This window comes from Anolis carolinensis, chromosome 3, assembly GCF_035594765.1.
Source record: "Anolis carolinensis isolate JA03-04 chromosome 3, rAnoCar3.1.pri, whole genome shotgun sequence".
NCBI lineage: Eukaryota > Metazoa > Chordata > Lepidosauria > Squamata > Dactyloidae > Anolis > Anolis carolinensis.
In genome coordinates, this window is record NC_085843.1 from 120,079,875 (window position 1) to 120,098,586 (window position 18,712).

At 38.3% G+C, this 18,712-nt stretch overlaps 1 long non-coding RNA gene across 1 annotated transcript in view; it reads right to left on the reverse strand.

Moving 5' to 3' along the window:
- Positions 1–3,219: 3,219 nt before the first annotated feature.
- Positions 3,220–18,712, reverse strand: part of LOC134297561 (uncharacterized) — a 58,396-nt gene continuing 42,903 nt past the window's right edge. Inside the window, exons 3-4 of the long non-coding RNA XR_010004353.1 lie at positions 15,406–15,439; positions 3,220–8,570 (exon numbers count right to left, since the gene is read on the reverse strand). This is a non-coding gene — a long non-coding RNA (uncharacterized LOC134297561). The remainder of the gene's footprint in view (positions 8,571–15,405; positions 15,440–18,712) is intronic.

An 18,712-nucleotide genomic window follows, 5' to 3' on the forward strand; every position in this document is an offset into this window, starting at 1 on the left:
TTTTCAACCCAAGTGTTTCCATCTGAATTGACTTCTAATAGGACAAAGGTTTGGTAGTTGGGTCTTTTTTCCACCAATTTTTCAAAAAACAAAAGAAAAGAATAAGAAGAAAGAAATATGGTAATGTGTGTCAGTGAAAATAGCACTGGGGGATTTCTGTGTGACACATTTAATAGTTCAAATGAAAAATAATTGAATACTTTGCAGCTCAAAGTGGTTTATCACCACGGGTATTACAGTGTTTAGCATTACTTAGTTTGACCATGTTAAAGTGAGAATGGATTGTTCATGGTGAAGCATATTATTTGCAGTGTATTTAGTCTTCTGTTTCTTCCTGTGAAAATTCCAATTTTTTTCAGAATAGCACACGCCAACACGATAGAGGAAAAAAATGTAGAAAAGGTAAGTGCTCACAATAATAAATCTCTACCCAAGGTGAAAAGCATTACTATTTGATGAACAAGATAATTCAGGAGTCTGGTTTTACCTACTGATCCAAAATAAAAAGGCTCCTACTACTATCTTAGCTGTGTGAAACATTTTACAACTCCACAATCTCTCACTTTTCCCTATCCTTTGTGATCATCTCTGCTAAATTGGGACACATAGTTTATGCCAACAGTACCTTGATAAAGACCTGAATGGTTATTAAGCATGTTTCATCTTGTATTTTGCAAAACCTTTCATTATACACCAAACTATATCACAAAGCAAATTTATATTATTCAGCAATGTAGTCAAGGGGACTTGAAGAAAGCCTACAAAGATAACTGCATAATCCTATACAGGCCAACTCAGAAGCACGTCTGATTCATTTCAATGGGGCTTACACCCATGTAAGCAGACACAGCACCACAGCCAGGTTATTTTAGCACCATACTTCAACTTGAACATCACACCAAAGCATTAATAATCCATTTTTTTCCTGAAGAATTTAGCTTCTGGATACATCCGTGTTCCATTTCGAACAGCACCGAATACACCCAAGATGTGTTGTTGTATTTACTGGTATGTAATAATTTAGACTTTTAGAAACAAAGCAAGAAAAGAAATATAATAGTCACTAGCATTTCCAAACAAGGATAGTCTCAGATAGTCCAGGAAAGAAAGGTAAAAAAAACTGATTAAAAGCTTTAATTCGTTTTCTTGAAAGTTTTGCTCAACCCCGAGACCTCTTTAGTGGGAAGTGTCTGTACACCGCCTTGCTTTTGTCTCAACTGGAGGGTTTAATAGCTAAAGTAACTGAAAAGGACTACCACCAGAAAAGCTTTCGTTACCAGAGTAACCGTAAAAACAGACCCCAGTCTCCATGGCAAAGAGAAAAGCTATTTGCTGCAGCCTTTTCAGACCTTGAACAGACACTGACAGTTTTCCTATAATCACTGCAGATTATTTGTAGCAACTAACTATATTATAATGTTAACTATAGGAGGGCTTTGAAATTGCACTCTGGCCAAGCTGAAGCGGTGTGGGGCACCAGGGGACAGAAAAGAAATATATGCAAAGGAGATTTTACCAGTTTAGCTAGAAGTGCACTGTCAATTTTAAAAATCATAATGTATTTCATTCTACTCTTTTAATCAAATGAGGTCACCTTCATTTTTGCTTCTTATATTTTGCACAGAAAACCTCACTCTATTGTAAATCCTATGAAATTAGCATTCACCAACTTCCATTGAGCAATTTATCCTGAGGATGCACCCATCATAGAGCCATTATACACCATATTCTTTGCTGATTCTCACCCTATACACACCAAGTACTTTATGTTACCTTAAGTACTTGAGTGATGATCCTTACTAGAGTCTTTTGTGAGATATATCCAATTTACACAGTATTCTTTAAAAACACACACAAAAAAACAAAAGTACATTTCTAATACAAACCCTCCAGTACACTCAAACTGTCAATGCTCTTTGTCACAAACCATTACTGAAGTGTTTGACTTGCTTGGCATTTATCTTATGTGATATAACTCGATCCTTTCCCAGCTTTGCTTCAGCATTGTAAAACATAGGACTGAAAACTTTTCTACTAAAACAGGCATTAAGACCCAATAAAACCAGTGGGACTTCGTTCTGAGTAGGCATGCACATGACGGTCATACAACTTGCATGAATCTGTTAGACATATTTTCCTAATATTTTCTGAGATGTTCTTTTAGGAGCCTTACGTTTAGATTCAATAGTACTGCTGGTGTGGGCTTCCCTAATGTCAGATGTGCTACACAGTTTGTTTGTGCTTCGATGCATTCCCCAAGGCCAATGTGTTTCAACCATCTGGCTGAAAGTATGCAACTAGGCAAAAGGAACAGTAGTCAACTTCCTGGGCTTATAGAGAGTATTTTGGAGGTCAGAGAGTAACAACTGTTATTTTCTCACAGCTGCATATTCAAATGGTGTCTAGGAACCTTCTCCTACTTCGTCCTGGCCACTGAGGATTTGCCTCAGCAAAGGTATTGGGTATCTCTTTCTACAACAATAAAAAGGATATACATGCACACACAGACATGACAGTAGATTATGCCAGTGCATGTCACCAATAAGATTCCAGTCTTATGCCACAGGAACAGAGTGGGTGTTGCTTATTTGGGGTCCAAACCATATCATTCCAGCAACATAAAGAAAGCAGACACTATGGAAATGGTATGGGTAAAGAAGGTGTGTGAAAACAATAAAACTAGCACCAGAAGCTATACTGAAAGCTGTAGTTTGAGTGCTTCTTTGATTATTAATTCCATCTTTTCCATGCAGCTTCCCCATCTTTGAGCGTTTCATTGTTACTTCACTATTCTATCCAAAGATCATTGAGAAACTAATGATCAGAAGAGTGTGTCATGCAGCAATTGCTGACAAAAGGAAGGCACATGGGGCAGCTTGTGGTGCCCCGCATGTCCTCCCTCCTTTCCCCATCATATGATGTGGTCAGAACAGGGTGTGTTGCACCCTGTCCCTGTCCCCATCAGATGGAAGAAAGGGCGGCAGAACGTGGCAATGCACATTGCCCTACCGTCCTTTCTCTCATCATATGGGAAAAAGGGAAGGAAAGTGTGGGTAGCTCCATTGGAACTACCCAAACTATACTTCCCATAGTGGAGGATCCCATGCCACTCTGGGATGAATGTGAGTGGGGCCTGCCATGCATCGTGTGATGGCATGTGGCAGGCCCCATCCTTGCCACACAACAAAGCAGCAAAACGGGGCAAAAATGCCCTATGTGAAGAGTTGATAAGACTAATGTTTATTGGTTCAATAGGTATATTCACTGAATTTAACTTGTGGCATTACCTCTCCAAATGATTTCTGTAGAAGAAACAGTATGCTTTGTCTGAATAAAATAAACGTGTTTTCAGACAACTCTATTATTAAAATACTACATTTATCTGCATCCTTACTATACACTGACCATTTTAAGACAGAGGGCTTGAATTCTAATGTTATACTCACTGGAATCAGTAACAAAGAAAAACATGAGCAATTAGTGCATTTTGAAAAATTCTAATTCACACACTCAGATCCTAAGAAAAACATTCATATATCAATAAGCTCATTCTTTTAAGTTAATTCTTAAAACTGTGTTGAGTAAATGTTACTGTTAGTAATAAAACAGAATTTTCCCAAGACCAGCCCTCAAGTCTTTTTTTTTTAAATTAAAAATAATGAACTTAAGCTTGGAAGGGGGTCAGTTAAGTTCACACAATATTTTGAACCAACATTAGGTAATTAATTGAAGGCATTCATTACAAGTATTTGTTGATGGAAAATATCCACTGTGAAAATTTCTAAGTAATTAGAACTCTTGTCTTAATTTTAATCTTAACAAGTGCTATTATATTCTGATTAGAATTAGATAGAAAGGTAAGAGGGCTGGTTATCCTTGCCTCTTCAATGGAAATCCAGCACATGTTCAATTAGATTGCATTACATCTTTGTTCTGAAGTAGAAATCAAACTCAAAACTTTGGATTTGGCAGCCAGACATTGGCCCCATACTTTCTTTCTGCCATTACCTGTGTAAACTCTCTGCTATTTTTCTGGCTGTAAATGTATGAGCATGTGTATGCATGTAGAACCATAAAAAACACCTGACCTTATCCTGAGCATGACTACAGTACGTCACTGAATAGAAAAATCTTTCTTGCCCATTTTCCATGCTCTGTATTCAAGCAATTGTGTGCATTGATGCTAAATGGCAAGAAATCCTGACATGACTTTTGGGTTCATTAGTTTGCTGATATCTCCTCACACACTGTGCAGTCCCTTTTGGCTCTCTATGGTTCTTTCCTGCCAAGCAGCCATTTTAAACTGCTTTCCAGACTGCTGGGTGCCATCGGCCTCTGCCACTCACACCACTTCTCTGTGGCTAGTATTGGAGGGAGTCATGATCACCTTCTGGCACACTTGATGAAGAGTAAGGATGTGATTTTGGGGTTGTGAAAAAATTCTTGACCTTGCGGTTGGTCTCTGCCCTCTGAGGCCATGTGGGTTAAGGACTTACGACCTCTGGTCACCCTTCCAGTCTGTAGCTGGCCTGTGATTTCTCTTTGGGATTATGATGTTTCATCCTGGGGCAGCTGAGTGGTATGGGTGAGACCTACTTCTCCAGTTGCTCCTCCCTTTAGTTTTTTTCATCACCAAAAACCAATAACAATAAGGTCAGCCTTATTTCATCCCATATCTTGGGCATGGTAGTTATTCCTGTGGTAGACCAGCAATCATGTACATTGACTTGAAATGGTGGGAAATCTTGTCTGACATGACTTATAGGTTCAGGAGTTTGCTAACACCTCCCCAAACATTGGGTACTTTAGCTCAGCTCTCTGTGGTCCTTATCTGTCATGCAGTCATTATTTAAATGAAGATTTAACCACCTAGGCTGGAATCCCACATGTGAAATATGCCAAATAATTGTTTGTAGCTTTGTAGGAATTCTGTGGCAGAGACACCATGGTTGCTCAACAAATAAGTTCAGCTGAAGTGGATTCTTCAAATGTCTCTAAAGACAGAAAGCTCAAATAACCAGTTACTTTGAATTCATTTCGTTTTCCTTAGAATCATAACTGTTTGAGGAAGAACATCACTCACTTACCAGCATAACAGTTACTTTTAGGGTTACCAATGTGTGATCCCATTGAAAACTGCAATGTTGGAAATAAAAAGACAAACACTTGTATAAAGTGGTATACAGAGAGTGAGTGAGAGAGGGAAGTCTAGAGAATGCTTGTCCTTTGGTTTCATCCCCCTGTATCTTTTTGGCCTTTTGCTTGCTGATTACATCACACATCACTTCTCCCCTTTCTCAAGAAGTTAGTCAGCTTCTTTGCTTTTCCATTCCCTGGAAGGAGCATCTATGAGGCTACAATCTCAACAATGAGTATTAGTTTACACCTACACATGAAAGTCAGTTTTTAGGTGCTCTCGTAACCAAGTATAGATTTTCTTTTGTCTATCTCCTTTACTATCATAAGTTGGATACTACAAATATATATTTTTTTACTTTACAAGAGCACATTGAGTCATTTCTCCTGTTTCTACAACAGGTTTGTATTGCACTAGCCCTGCTGAATTCTACTTAATAAAGATGCTTGCTGTATTATCTGCTATAATAGTCCTGCACGCATTAGGCATACCACATGATTTAGGTGCCATCTTGCATTGTTCCTTGTGATATTGATGGGTGTTTGGGGACTTCTGCCAATCATCCACATATATAGCTGGCTCCTTCTTGTGCTCTGTTGTGGGTGTAGAGGCAATGACAAGATGGATAAGAAGAAAAAGCCAGTATGGCATAGTGGTTTGTGTATTGAACTACAACTCTGGAGACAAAAGTTCAAATTTCTGCTCATCCTTAATACCCACTGGACAAGTTATACTTTTTTCATTTTCAGAGGAAGGCAATGGCAAACCTCTTTTGAAAATTTTTTGTCATGAAATCTTTGTGATAGGATTGCCATAGATTAGAAATGACTTGAAGGAACACAACAACAACAACAACAACAACAACAACAACAACAACAACAACAACAACAACAACAACAACGGAAGAAAATGTGTTTTGTATTACGGGCAGCAACTTGTTACATTCAGATGTATTGGAGCTACCTAAAAATTAGGCCATGATACTTAGGCTTTACTGGCAGCATAAGTATGAAAGAAGAGCAGTAGCAACAGTGACAACAGAAGGAAAGGAAAAGACAGCAGCAATGATGGTGGAAGGAAGTGGCCACCATTTGATGCTATCTAGCCTCTAGGTCATCCATAAAAGCCAAGGTAAGTATGGGAGAGAACAATCACCTAAAAATCATGAAATTGACCAACCTAACTTTCCCATACTATCTTGGATCATTGAATTAATGAACAGGAAGAAAGCATATTGCCCAAGTAACAGGGCTGTAATAGGGTTGTGATCTAACTATTCTAGTCCCAAAATTAAGATTGCTTCATAAGACTGAAACTATTAGAACAAATAATTACATTTTGCACTCTGTAAATACAGGCTGAATATCCCTTTTCCAGAATTTTAAAATCCAAAATACCGCAAAATCTGAAATTGTCTATATGGTAGCTCAGAGAGTGACACCTTTGCTTTCTGAAGGTTCAAAGCACAGAAACCTATTCAAAGTATTGCAAAAAAATTACCTTTAGGCTATGTGTATAAAGTGTGTAGGAAACATAAATGAATCCTGTATTTAGATCCCATCTATAAGATATCTCATAATGTACATATATGCAAATACAAGTATTCAAAACTCTGAACAAAATCAAAACCCTTCTGGTCCTAAGCATTTTGAGTAAGGGATACTCAACTGCTTGTTTATTAAAAGCAACATTCAAGCCCTGAGAAACTTTCAAAGTTGTGGGCCAGAGTATCTGTACCAGGACCTGCACTTTCCAAGCCAAATGTGTAACAACAAGTTCTTTGCATTTGAGTGACAGGATAAGAGATCTATTTGAACCAGTTCCTTAAGAATCCAGGTGCAGAACCTATGGCACAATTCTGATGAGCTGGACTAGTTGTTGAGATCACCCAGGATGTCCTTTGGAAACCAAAAGCATTACAACCTAACCTGCTGGATTTCTTTTTCATTGTGCTATGTTATCAGGAAAAAAAGCTCATAAAGTGGGATGGGGGAGAGAAAGAAAGCTGGAACATGTCCATAAGAGATAAAAACAGCACTAGATCCTCCTATAATGACTACTACCCCAGATGCCCTTTCTTGTATTTAAAATTACCATTCCATTGCCTCAAATGTAATTCACTGTACTTTTTCTTTGCTACCCCCTTCCCCATCCAAGAGCTATAATCCCAGAAGGGTTTTGACCAAACAAAAATGCTCTAATGATTGCAAATGGTTCAAATATTCTGTCCAGTGAGTTTAAGTTAAGTGAGAAAAAGTTTCATGTTAAAAGAAATAATAAGTGGAATTTCACACATATTATAGTAATTGTGAAAGCATCCAATTTACATGGAAATAATGCAAAATTCTGACCATGATGGTTTAAGTGAATCATTACATGCATCACTGATACATTTAGAAACCTGCAGCATGCCAGGTATGTTTCTTTTAGCATAATAACTCTTGTAATGGAGCCTTTAAAAGCCTTAAATGTATAGTTAGATTAACCTTTCTGTTCAGATTTTGATATCAAATAGAGGGGGAAAGGTGATCATTAAAAAGCCAATTAAATCAATACTCATTTTTCCTTTATCAGTTTATATAGTTTTCCCAAAGGACCTATCATTTAAAGAAACATTATTTTATTTACTTGAATTAGAATGAAAATTGTTTTACTATGCCAATCTTTTCCATTCCTCAGTAGTATTTCGGAAGCAGACTCAAATCTGTTGTAGAAATACTGAATCAGTACAGCAGCATACTTTACATAGCAGAGTCTAATATGCCTAACAGCCATGTTTTATATGTTTACTTTGATGTAAGCCCTGACAAATTCAATTAGGCTTACTCCCAGGTAAGTCTGTATAGGTCATGCTTAATCTTAGGCCCCATCGACACTGCCATATAATGCAATTTCAAACTTCGTTATGTGGCTGTTTAGATGGGGGCCTTTATTTGATTGGGAATTTTTTTGCCTCCGCAAAAACATTAAAATACAGGTGAGGATTCACATTTTCTCTATGCAAGAAGCTCTTATGAATTTCCATCATTTTAGAGACAGGCATGTTTAACAGAAATGTCTGATTCAGATGATTCACAATCCCATTCTCTTGCAACCTTAACACATAGCAAAGTTCTGTCTTCATATGTCTCATGTGCAGAACGACAACTAAAGCACATGATTAATGTAATGGGCAACTACAGAATACGGGTTTGTTTCAAGTCCATATAGTCTTTATGAAGTCTACATGCAACATGATTGATTTCACCAGTTTTTCATAGTTGTCACATTTAAGATTTGGAGACCCATTTTCCACAATTGGTATGATAGTTCATGATGATTAGTTGCAATTTTGTATAAAATACTTTTTGGAATTGCATCGCAAGCTTGTGTGGTTTAGAAGCTGAATTTAGGATCATCCACTCTGTGCATTGTATATTTCGATGCTACAATTCTGAAATCAGAAAAAATGTACAAGTAAATAACATGTTTCTGTAAGCAACATCGGTTTTCCATTTTCTCTCGCATGCTTTCTCTTTCACACACAAACACATGTACACACAAGCACACACATCAGCCTAAGTATGGTGCAATTCAAAAGATCACAGTGTTGTGAATATTGACAGGTTTTTAAAATAAACTATCACTTTATCAACCCTTCTAAGCAGAAAAGTGTCATGTGGCAGTATGAATATATTTTCTTTGTAGTTTAGAAAGGCATCTCCTGTATTGTCCTAAAATGATACTAGGGCCATTCTTATTCTTCAACCTGAGAATGCAGATTGAGTAGATTTGTGGAGCATTTTGCAATGGATGAATGACCCATGTGATTTACTGATCAGACTATTACAGTAACAGATGCCATGGTATAATGCTGCACTGTAGGGAATGAGCTCAGCCCATATCCACAACATGGCAATTTGGTCCATGCAAATTGGGAGACATAGGTAGAAATTGCTACTTTCATTTCCACTAATATAAAGAGCTAAATTTCTACAATGAGAAATGCCTTCATAGAAGTTTCATTCTTGGACACAGTCAGATCCAGCACCAGGATAGGCCCTCCACAGTGGATAACAGAGAGTACCTAGCCGCTATCTATCAGAATTTGGTAGGAACCAATCAATCTGCTGCCATCCCATTTTGTCAGCTGCTTTTAAACATTTTTCCATTTCCTTCTCATTCTCTCACTTCCCTATTTTCTTTGGCTTACTTCAGTTGTTGCAAACTGATTACAAAGTAGACACTTAGTTTGAACTGAATTAAGTCAACAGGAATGAAATGAGAGGATAGGGTAGAGTCTTGCCCTTTCTTGTAGGCTCATGAAAAAACCAAAGCGCTGTAGCCTCTTCTAGCTTGTATGTTTCTCCTTGTGGATAACTTTTGCCATTTGATCACATTCTGATAATGTTTGGCAATATGTGTTCCAGTTTTTCCATATGAAATGTCAGAGGCTATAAAAGTGATGCTACATCAGGTATTCCACCGTGGAAAATGCAACTGTCAACAACCACCTCTCCTAGGACCTCCATGATGGGTACAGGTAGTCCCCAAGTTACAAACAAGATAGATTCTGTAGATTTGTTTTATAAGTTGAATTTGTATGTTAGACAGAACAGGTACATTTTTAGTGTAATTCCAGCCATATGTGTGTGTGTGTGTACACGTGATACACACACATACACATACATATAGATCTTTGGATAGCATTAGGAAGTGTTAACACCCCTGTGGTGTTTGTTTTGCTGTCTGTGCCCTTATCCAGAAGATTTCATCTCACTTTCTGTCTCAGTAATAATTGGATTCCTAAAAATTTGGCTTGTTGTGGAAACAAAGATTGATGAGAAAGCTTTAGTGGGTACACCTTTTACCCATGATAACTCTTTCAGGAATGAATTTCCCTTCCTAGTGGTAAATTTCTCACACTACCTGTTGTCTCACTTCCATTCTTAACTATGAGTTGTTTGCAAGTTGAATGTTTTCAACTCAGGGACTTCCTGTATCTGGATTTATATGTCTCCATTTTATTTCCAAGGTATTATAGGAAATGGCAACTGCTCCCACTTCCCTTTAGGGTTCCTGCTATCATCACCGCCAAGTCTGAGGAGGCCCATTAGAATGGTTCCATCAGAAGCCATTTCTTATAGCAACACCAGAGGCACTCCAAGTGGCCAGCTACTGGTCAAAGACATTTAGTATAATGCCAAGTTTTTAACTTTGTGTTTTCAAATACGTTACAGCTGTACCCTCGGTTCCCTTCTGACACGACAAATAAACACATAAATAAGTTTGTGATAGAAAAAAAAAATCAGAAGCCATTTTGTCCACAGTCCAAATGGCTAGGGATGGTTGCAAGGTGGTAAGGATGTGTTCAGGAGTACTACTTTCATATGTTGTTAAAGTAAATCCTCTAAGAGAGTGTTAGTAAATTCTAAAGCAAACTAAGCTGTGCAGACTGACTTTCAAAAATTTCCAACTACAGTAGGGTCTCACGTATCCAACACTCACTTAGCCAATGTTCTGGATTATCCAACACTTTTTTGTAGTCAATGTTTTCAATACATCGTGATATTTTGGTGCCAAGTTTGTTAAAATAGTAATTTCTACATAGCATTACTGTGTATTGAACTACTTTTTCTGTCAAATTTGTGGTATAACATGATCTTTTGGTCCTTAATTTGTAAAAGCATAACCTAATTTGATGTTTAATAGGCTTTTCCTTAATCTCTCCTTATTATCCAACATATTCGCTTGTCCAACATTCTGGATTATCCAACGCTTTTTTGTAGTCAATGTTTTCAATACATCGTGATATTTTGGTGCCAAGTTTGTAAAAACAGTAATTTCTGCATAGCATTACTGTGTATTGAACTAGTTTTTCTGTCAAATTTGTGGTATAACATGATCTTTTGGTCCTTAATTTGTAAAAGCATAATCTAATATGATGTTTAATAGGCTTTTCCTTAATCCCTCCTTATTATCCAACATATTTGCTTATCCAACATTCTGCCAGCCCGTTTATGTTGGATAAGTGAGACTCTACTGTACTTGATACTGTTTAGATATTAGTTATGTTTTAGGAGCCTCCAGTGGCCTAGGGGATAAAAGCCTCATGACTTGAAGGTTGGGTTGCTGACCTGAAAGCTGTCAGGTTCGAATCCCACCCGGGGAGAGCGTGGATGAGCTCCCTCTATCAGCTCCAGCTCCATGCGGGGACATGAGAGAAGCCTCCCACAACAATGGTAAAACATCAAAACATCTGGGCGTCTCCTGGGCAACGTCCTTGCAGACGGCCAATTCTCTCACTCCAGAAGCAATTCTGATTGCTCCTGACATGAAAAAAAAGTTATGTTTTAACATCTCTGAATATTATAATCATTATCTTTTTTTTCAAAAAAACAATCTTATAACTAACATGGCTGAATTTGAAATTACTATCCCGGTTTTTCAATTTCTCATTAGGAATTTTTGTTATTACCTTGCATGTCCCTGAAAAGCAAACCACAATGCAAGGTATTTTTTTTTACTCTTCTGCACATTATTCTTCCCTGTGGTTTGCAATTATCACACTGTTTGTCTTTCCCTTTCTCAAGGGAATGCAAAATAATACATATCTTAGAAATAGACTGAGATTAAATTTGGTCCTTTGCAACAGAGAGTTCAGACAGTTAAAGAGGGTCATAGAATCAATATGCTTGAGAAAACACAGTCGTTTCGGGGGAGGGGGAACAACTCAGGCAAATGTGAGGAGAAAGACAGATGCTCCCTGTTTCACCTTCAACCCTTTGGTGCTGGCAGTAGTTGGAAACCCCTTCCCCCATTTTTTGTACCTCCCCTTTCAGTCCATGCTTCAGGACAGTTCCTCAAAACAATTCAATGTTGATTAGTTGCCTCCTAGGGCTCTTTAACTGTCCTATTATATTCACATCCACCATTATGATATTTGACAATCTGTGCATACAGAGATTATACTCTGTGTTTTTTTCAGGAATTCATTTAGGTTAAATAAGTCCATGGACTTACATTGGATAATAAAGTTATCATCATTGAATGCTAATACTGGGATTGTCCATGCCATTGTATTTCCCATTTCTAGGTATGGTTGCAAAAACTGGACAGTGAAGAAAGCTGATAGGAAGGAATTCAACATATTTGAAATGTGCACAAGAGAAGAGTACTATGGATACAGTGGGTTGCCAAAACCACAAATAAATTTGTCCTAGAGTATATCAAGCCTAATTTCTTCCTATGAGCAAAGATGACTAAACTGAGACTGCCATAGTTTGGTCATATCCTGAGAAAATAAGACTCACTAGAAATACAATAATGTTTCATAATGCAGAAGAAAAGAGGAAAGGTGCATTTCACAATGATAGACTCATTCAAGGAAGCCTTGTTCCTGGACCTGAGTGATCTGTTGATGACAGGGTGACTGGGAGGTGTGTCATCCATAGGGTCACCATACATTAAAGTCAATTTGATGACAATTAACAACAGCAAAGTCCATAGATATGATTTTGTACATGAAATATCTTCTTCCAGGATGTTGTAAATGCAGCTATTCTAGTGACTTACATAGTCCACAAACTATATGAGCAGGAATCCTCAAAGGGGTGTTTGTCAGTTCCTTGCCTTCAGCACCTCATATTCATTGACAACCTCCCATCCAAGTACTGACTAAAGGTGACCCTGCTTAGCTTCAAAGATCAGACAGAAACAGGTTTCTTTAAGATATCTAGGCCATTAGCTGAATTGTATATGTTCAAGGACAGGTTTATGTGAGGACTAAGGAAAGGAACAGAGAAAAGGTTGGATCAAGAAACAAAAAAATGACTGAGACATTGTTCCAGAAGAGTGTAGAAAAAAATGAGATGGGAAACTGGGAGAAGAATGAACAAAGGAAAAAGTCTCACCTACCCAGCATAAATAGAAGTAAACAAGTCTGAATTTTATTAGAGATGTAATGAATACTCATCAGTTTTTACATCCTCAATGAAAAATAGGGTCAAGGAACTTTTGTAAGAACCATCAAAAGATTTTTTGTTCCTTGAGCTTTCATTGTCCTGTTGGTTCTATTGGATTTCTCAGCGGCTTTTGATACCATTGACCATGGTACTCTTCTGGATCGGTTCTCTGGGATGGGACTTGGGGGCATTGTACTGCAATGGTTCCACTCATTCCTGGAGGACCAAACCCAGATGGTGGTGCTGGGACATGTCTGCCGGATGCCCAGCCATTAGTCTGTGGGATCTTGCAAGGCTTCATTCTATCCCCCACACCATTCATTATCTACATGAAAGTTTTGGAGTTTGGTGTCATTTGTATGCAGATGACACACAACTCTATTACTCATTTCCACCTCCATCCAAGGAAGCTCCCCGAGTCCTGGACTGGTGCCTGACAGCTATGATGGGCTGAATGAGGACTAACAAACTGAAGTTGAATCCAGACAAGACAGAGGTCCTTCGGTCAGTTGTAAGGCCAGTTAGGGGATAGGGTGGCAACCTGTGCTCAATGGGGTAACACTCCCCCTGAGGACACAGGTCTACAGTTTGTGGGTCCTCCTGGACTCAGCACTGACACTTGAAGTTCAGGTGTCAGCAGTGGCTGGGAGAGCTGACTCATAACTATAGCTTGTGAACCAATTGCAACCGTACCTCGAAAAGCCAGATCTGGTCATGGTGGTCTGTGCCTTAGTTACATCTTGTATGGATTACTGCAATGCACTCTACATAGCACTGCCTCTGAAGACGGCTCGGAAGCTTCCACTAGTACAAAGATCAGCAGCCAGGCTGCTGACTGGGGTGGGTTATAGAGATCATATGACCCCTCTCCTGAAGCAGCTACACTGGCTGCTTATTTGCTTCTGGGCTCAATTCAAAGTGCAGGCTATTACCTATAACCTACATGGCTCAGATCCTGTCCATTTATGAAACTGCATCCTCCCTTACAAACCTGTTTGGACCTTACAATTGGTTGGCGGGGGGAGGGGGCTCCTCTTGGTTTTGCCACCATCACAGGTGAGGTTGGTGGGGGCAAGGGAGAGGGCCTTCTTGATAGAGGCCCTCTGGCTCTGGAACACAAGATTATACAAGCATCCACTCTTGCAACATTTAGGAGGGAGTTAAAAATGTAGCTACTTAAACAGGCTTTTAACAATGACTACATTGACTCTATGTACATTGTTGGGGGTAGCAGGCCCCTTTAGATCATAGGAACGATTACGCTTTTTACTTAATTTTTTTACAAAATCTTTATTGTTAATTCTGTTTGTTGTTGTGCTGTATCTTGCAGTCTTATATTGACTGGTTATAGTGTTAATTGTTGATCCTACTTTATGTATTGTATTGTATTGTATTGTATTGTATTGTATTGTATTGTATTGTATTGTATTGTATTGTATTGTATTGTATTGTATTAATAAAATTGTGAGCCACGCTGAGTCCCATTGGGAGATGGGGTGGGATATAAATAAACTTTATTATTATTATTATTATTATTATTATTATTATTGACAATTCATTTTGAAAACCAGACATATTTTTCAGTACAAAATGCACTGTCACCCATGCGTGTTTTCTGTGCCAAAACAGAAGTCTTCTCTATAGAAAAAGGAAGTATGTTGTGCATAAATAAATCTTCCCATAGAAAGTCTAAAATTGTGAATAGTGGTGGAAAATCAGTTCTGTTTGTCATAAAAAAATAAAATGATTAAATGCTTTAAAAACATAATAGGGTTTAGTATGTGACAAACCCTCCATAAAGTAAGATCTAAGAGGAGAATTTAGTGGAGTTGGGACTACTTCCAGTATTCACTGTGGGCTATCTTAGGCATGGGCCAGTCACCTAGGAGGGAGAGCCTCGTGGGCCCAGGAGGAGGCAGGGCTGGGGGCAGGGTGGGCCCAGAAGGGGCAGGGCTGGGGCTGGGCTGGGCCCAGAAGGAGGTGGGTCTGGAGCCTTGAGGGGCGGAGCCAGGGGCCAATCATCCTCTGGCTTTCCTCTCAGTATAAGGATTGGGCTGCTTGCCATCAGCCACCACCTTCCTCCTCCCCTGGGCCAAGAGACAGGCAGGCAGGGACTGAGGGGGCTTTGACGCTTAGAAAGCATCTGAAAAGATAAGGGTTCTTTTAAAACACCAAGCTATCTCTACCCTACACTTGGAGCCTACGTCATGTGATGAACACAGTAGGATCATGTTTCTTACGTAGATGGCCCAGTAATATTTAGTGAATGTGATGAAGTGGTAAGTCTGTTATACTTTGGACATATCATGAGAAGTCATTACTCACCAGAAAAGGAAACAATCCTTGTCAAGGCAGAAGACTGTGGGAAAAGTAGAAGACCACATTAGACATGGTTAGGGCTGTTGATAATGGGGTGATTTGAAGATTTTGTATTCTTTCTGTTTAGTTTCCAAAATCATATGAGATTTAGATGGACTAATATCTAGACAGAGATGGACAAATATTAACAGTTTTGCTGTCTTCCTTATCTTTTTTAATGCCAAGTTAATGAAAGTGACTTTCTCAGATGGGCTTGCTGAGTTAGAATCTGTGGCACTGATTGGCAGAATCAATGAAACTACTGCTGCCCCTTTCCACACACAAAATCCATCCCAGAAGACTGAAAAAACTTCCAGGATATGCATTTAGGTAACAGAGAAAGCCGCCAGTGCCCCCAATGGCGCAGTGGGTTAAACCACTGAGTTGCTGAACTTGCTGACCAAAAGGTCGCCAGTTCAAATCCGAGGAGCGGGGTGAGCTCCCGCGGTTAGCCCCAGCTTCTGCCAACCTGTCAGTTGCCAACCTGAAAGTGACTTTCACATGCAAATGTGAATAAATCAATGGGTAATGCTCCGGCGGGAAGGTAACAATGCTCCATACAGTCATGCTGGTAACATGACTTTGGAGGCGTCTATGGACAACTCCAGCTCTTCAACTTAGAAATGGAGATGAGCACCAACCCCTAGAGTTGGACACAACTAGACTTAATGTCAGGGGAAAACCTTTACCTTTACCTACAGAGAAAGCAGTAAAGTGGTATCTGCCCTACATAGTGCATAAACACTTTTAATTTTTTTTTCTTTTTATGCCACAATTGCACAATTGTAGCGTTTCAGTGCATTTTGCAAATGGAGGATTCTGTCATCATTGCATGATTGCAGCATACTGAAAACTGCCACATCAATACAACTGCAGCAAAACATTTTAAAAAGTAAATAAAATAAAAAGCAAAGAACAGCATAAAGCAATGTGGCTTCATCCTACGTGGAAATAGAAAAAGAGAGAAAAGGAGAAGTATGCCCACTCAGAACACATGACTGCTGTAATATTGGAATTGCTGCAGAAATAAATAATCACACTAGAAACAATAGCTGATGCTAGAGCTATTGATGGATGTTCCTACCAAAGAAAAGATGCAATACAATAACAATGGAAATGCAATGCAACAACAGGAATCACAACAATGTGTGATAAGGAATGATCACACACAAGAAAAACCCCAACAAATCTATTCTGTGTTAAAGTCTGTATTGGCTCATCTTGGTCTACAGTGAGATGCAGTAAATTTTTTTAAAAAGTCAACTTGAAATATTTAGAATCTGATACGATTCAGTTTTCTAGGTTTTGGTGAAAAACCCCAAAATGCTCTATGCTGATTGTTAAAAAGAGATGTCATTATTTTGTTTAAAAAGAAAAAAAGAAAAACTATTCACATTTGTGTTTCTATGTGACTACTTTATTAACACTTTTCGTGTTTCTCTTATTTATTTGCCTATCTGTAAAATCAGATTTTAATTAGGTATATTTGATATCAGAATTGTTTCCAGGTGACCTGAACAGAAATCTGAATCTGTCCAGGAAAAGTATTTTAGTCTTTCAAAAAAGAACACCTTCACTTTGAATGTAAATCAGGCAGGGAAATCATATCAATAAAATATTTATGATGAGTTACCTACTTAAAATATGTTTTGAAAATATGCTTTGTAGATAATAATTCATGTTTATATTTTGTGCCTCCTGTGACACAACTGTATAGATACTCCTTTGTGGCATTTTAGGAGATCACACATCGTACCATTAATATCTAATTTAAATTCTGAACAAGAAATTTGAAACTCTAGAGAATCTGAAATGGCAACAGTATAGAAAAGATGCATATAAAGTAGCTATTAAAAGTGTGTTTTTAAAAATCTGTGGGAAGAGATTATAACACTGCCAAATCTTGGCTAAAAAGAGCAACCTGAGGAGAAACAGAGATAAAATGTAAGTGGTATTTCAAGGAATTCTACCCCACACATATCCTTCCCATTTAAGGTGTGATGTCTCTCTGCCCTGTTTCAAGTTTCAGATTCCAAAAAATTGAACTGCCTTCTGACTGACATGTCATATGCTGACATTTAAACTGAAAGGGGGAAATCTCTGACAAGGAAGAATCCTCTGAACAGCTTTTCCACCTCCTCTTCCTCATCATCTATGATAAAAACTATCTCATCCATATTATGAAAATAGTCAGCAGAACCCCCCTCCCCCCCCCACACACACAAATCTTTTTTCCCACAGGGATAACTGATGATAACTGAGAAAGTTAGACCACTGGGCTTGGAAAAGACTATAGCAGGGTTAAAGAACCTCATGTCCTGGTGTCCTAATTGCTCAATTGACTTATAGATAATTGGAAACAGGAAAAAAACTTCACTGAGAAATTAATTGGGACTTGGATTGACAATATTCATAAAATTAAGCATATAAGGATTAAAGAAACACAAAGGAAAATAATATCTAAATGGTATAGAACCCCACTCCAAGTAGCACATATAACGGGAAATACTTCAAATAAGTATTGGCATAACTGTGGGGAAATAGGTACATTTTCCCACATGTGGTGGGACTGTAGAAAAATTCAGAACTTCTATAGAAAAATAAGAAAAATAATGGAAGAAATAATAGGGAAAGAATTAATATGGGACAAAGCTAGATACATGTCTCTCACAGTAAAGGTAAGGGAAGATAACAATAATTGGACAGAGATTCTAAAATATATGACAGCCACAATACAAGCCACGATAGCCCGAGGATGGAGGGATGATACAAAATGGGATGTAGAAACCTGGTGGGCTTATATATCAGAATATATAATTAACGATTTCATCATTCAAAAGAAAAAAATATATACAAATAGCCTAAAAGATCAAGACTGGTTAAGGAAATGGACTGTTCTAATCGACAAAATAGACGGAGACGAAAGATACCGCACCTTGAACCAGGCATTCCACACGATTAAACTGATGTATTGACAATTTTGAATGGCTGTTCCAGGGGGGTGGGGGGTATGGGGGGAGGGTGGGGGTGGAGGGTGATACATTTCTAAGGACTGTTTAAAATGTCATTTAAGAAATAGTTACCCTTGGAACAATGTATACTGAAATAAGTTATGTATGGCAAAAATAGTTAATGCTTATGATGTATCAAAAAGAAATAAAATTTTTTAAAAAAATGGCTTCCCTAGATGGATCTGACATCATCACCATGATGCTAAGGTCCCGTGGTTTCTCAGCATTTCTGTGCAATTATTTCCCATTCTAAATGTTATAAA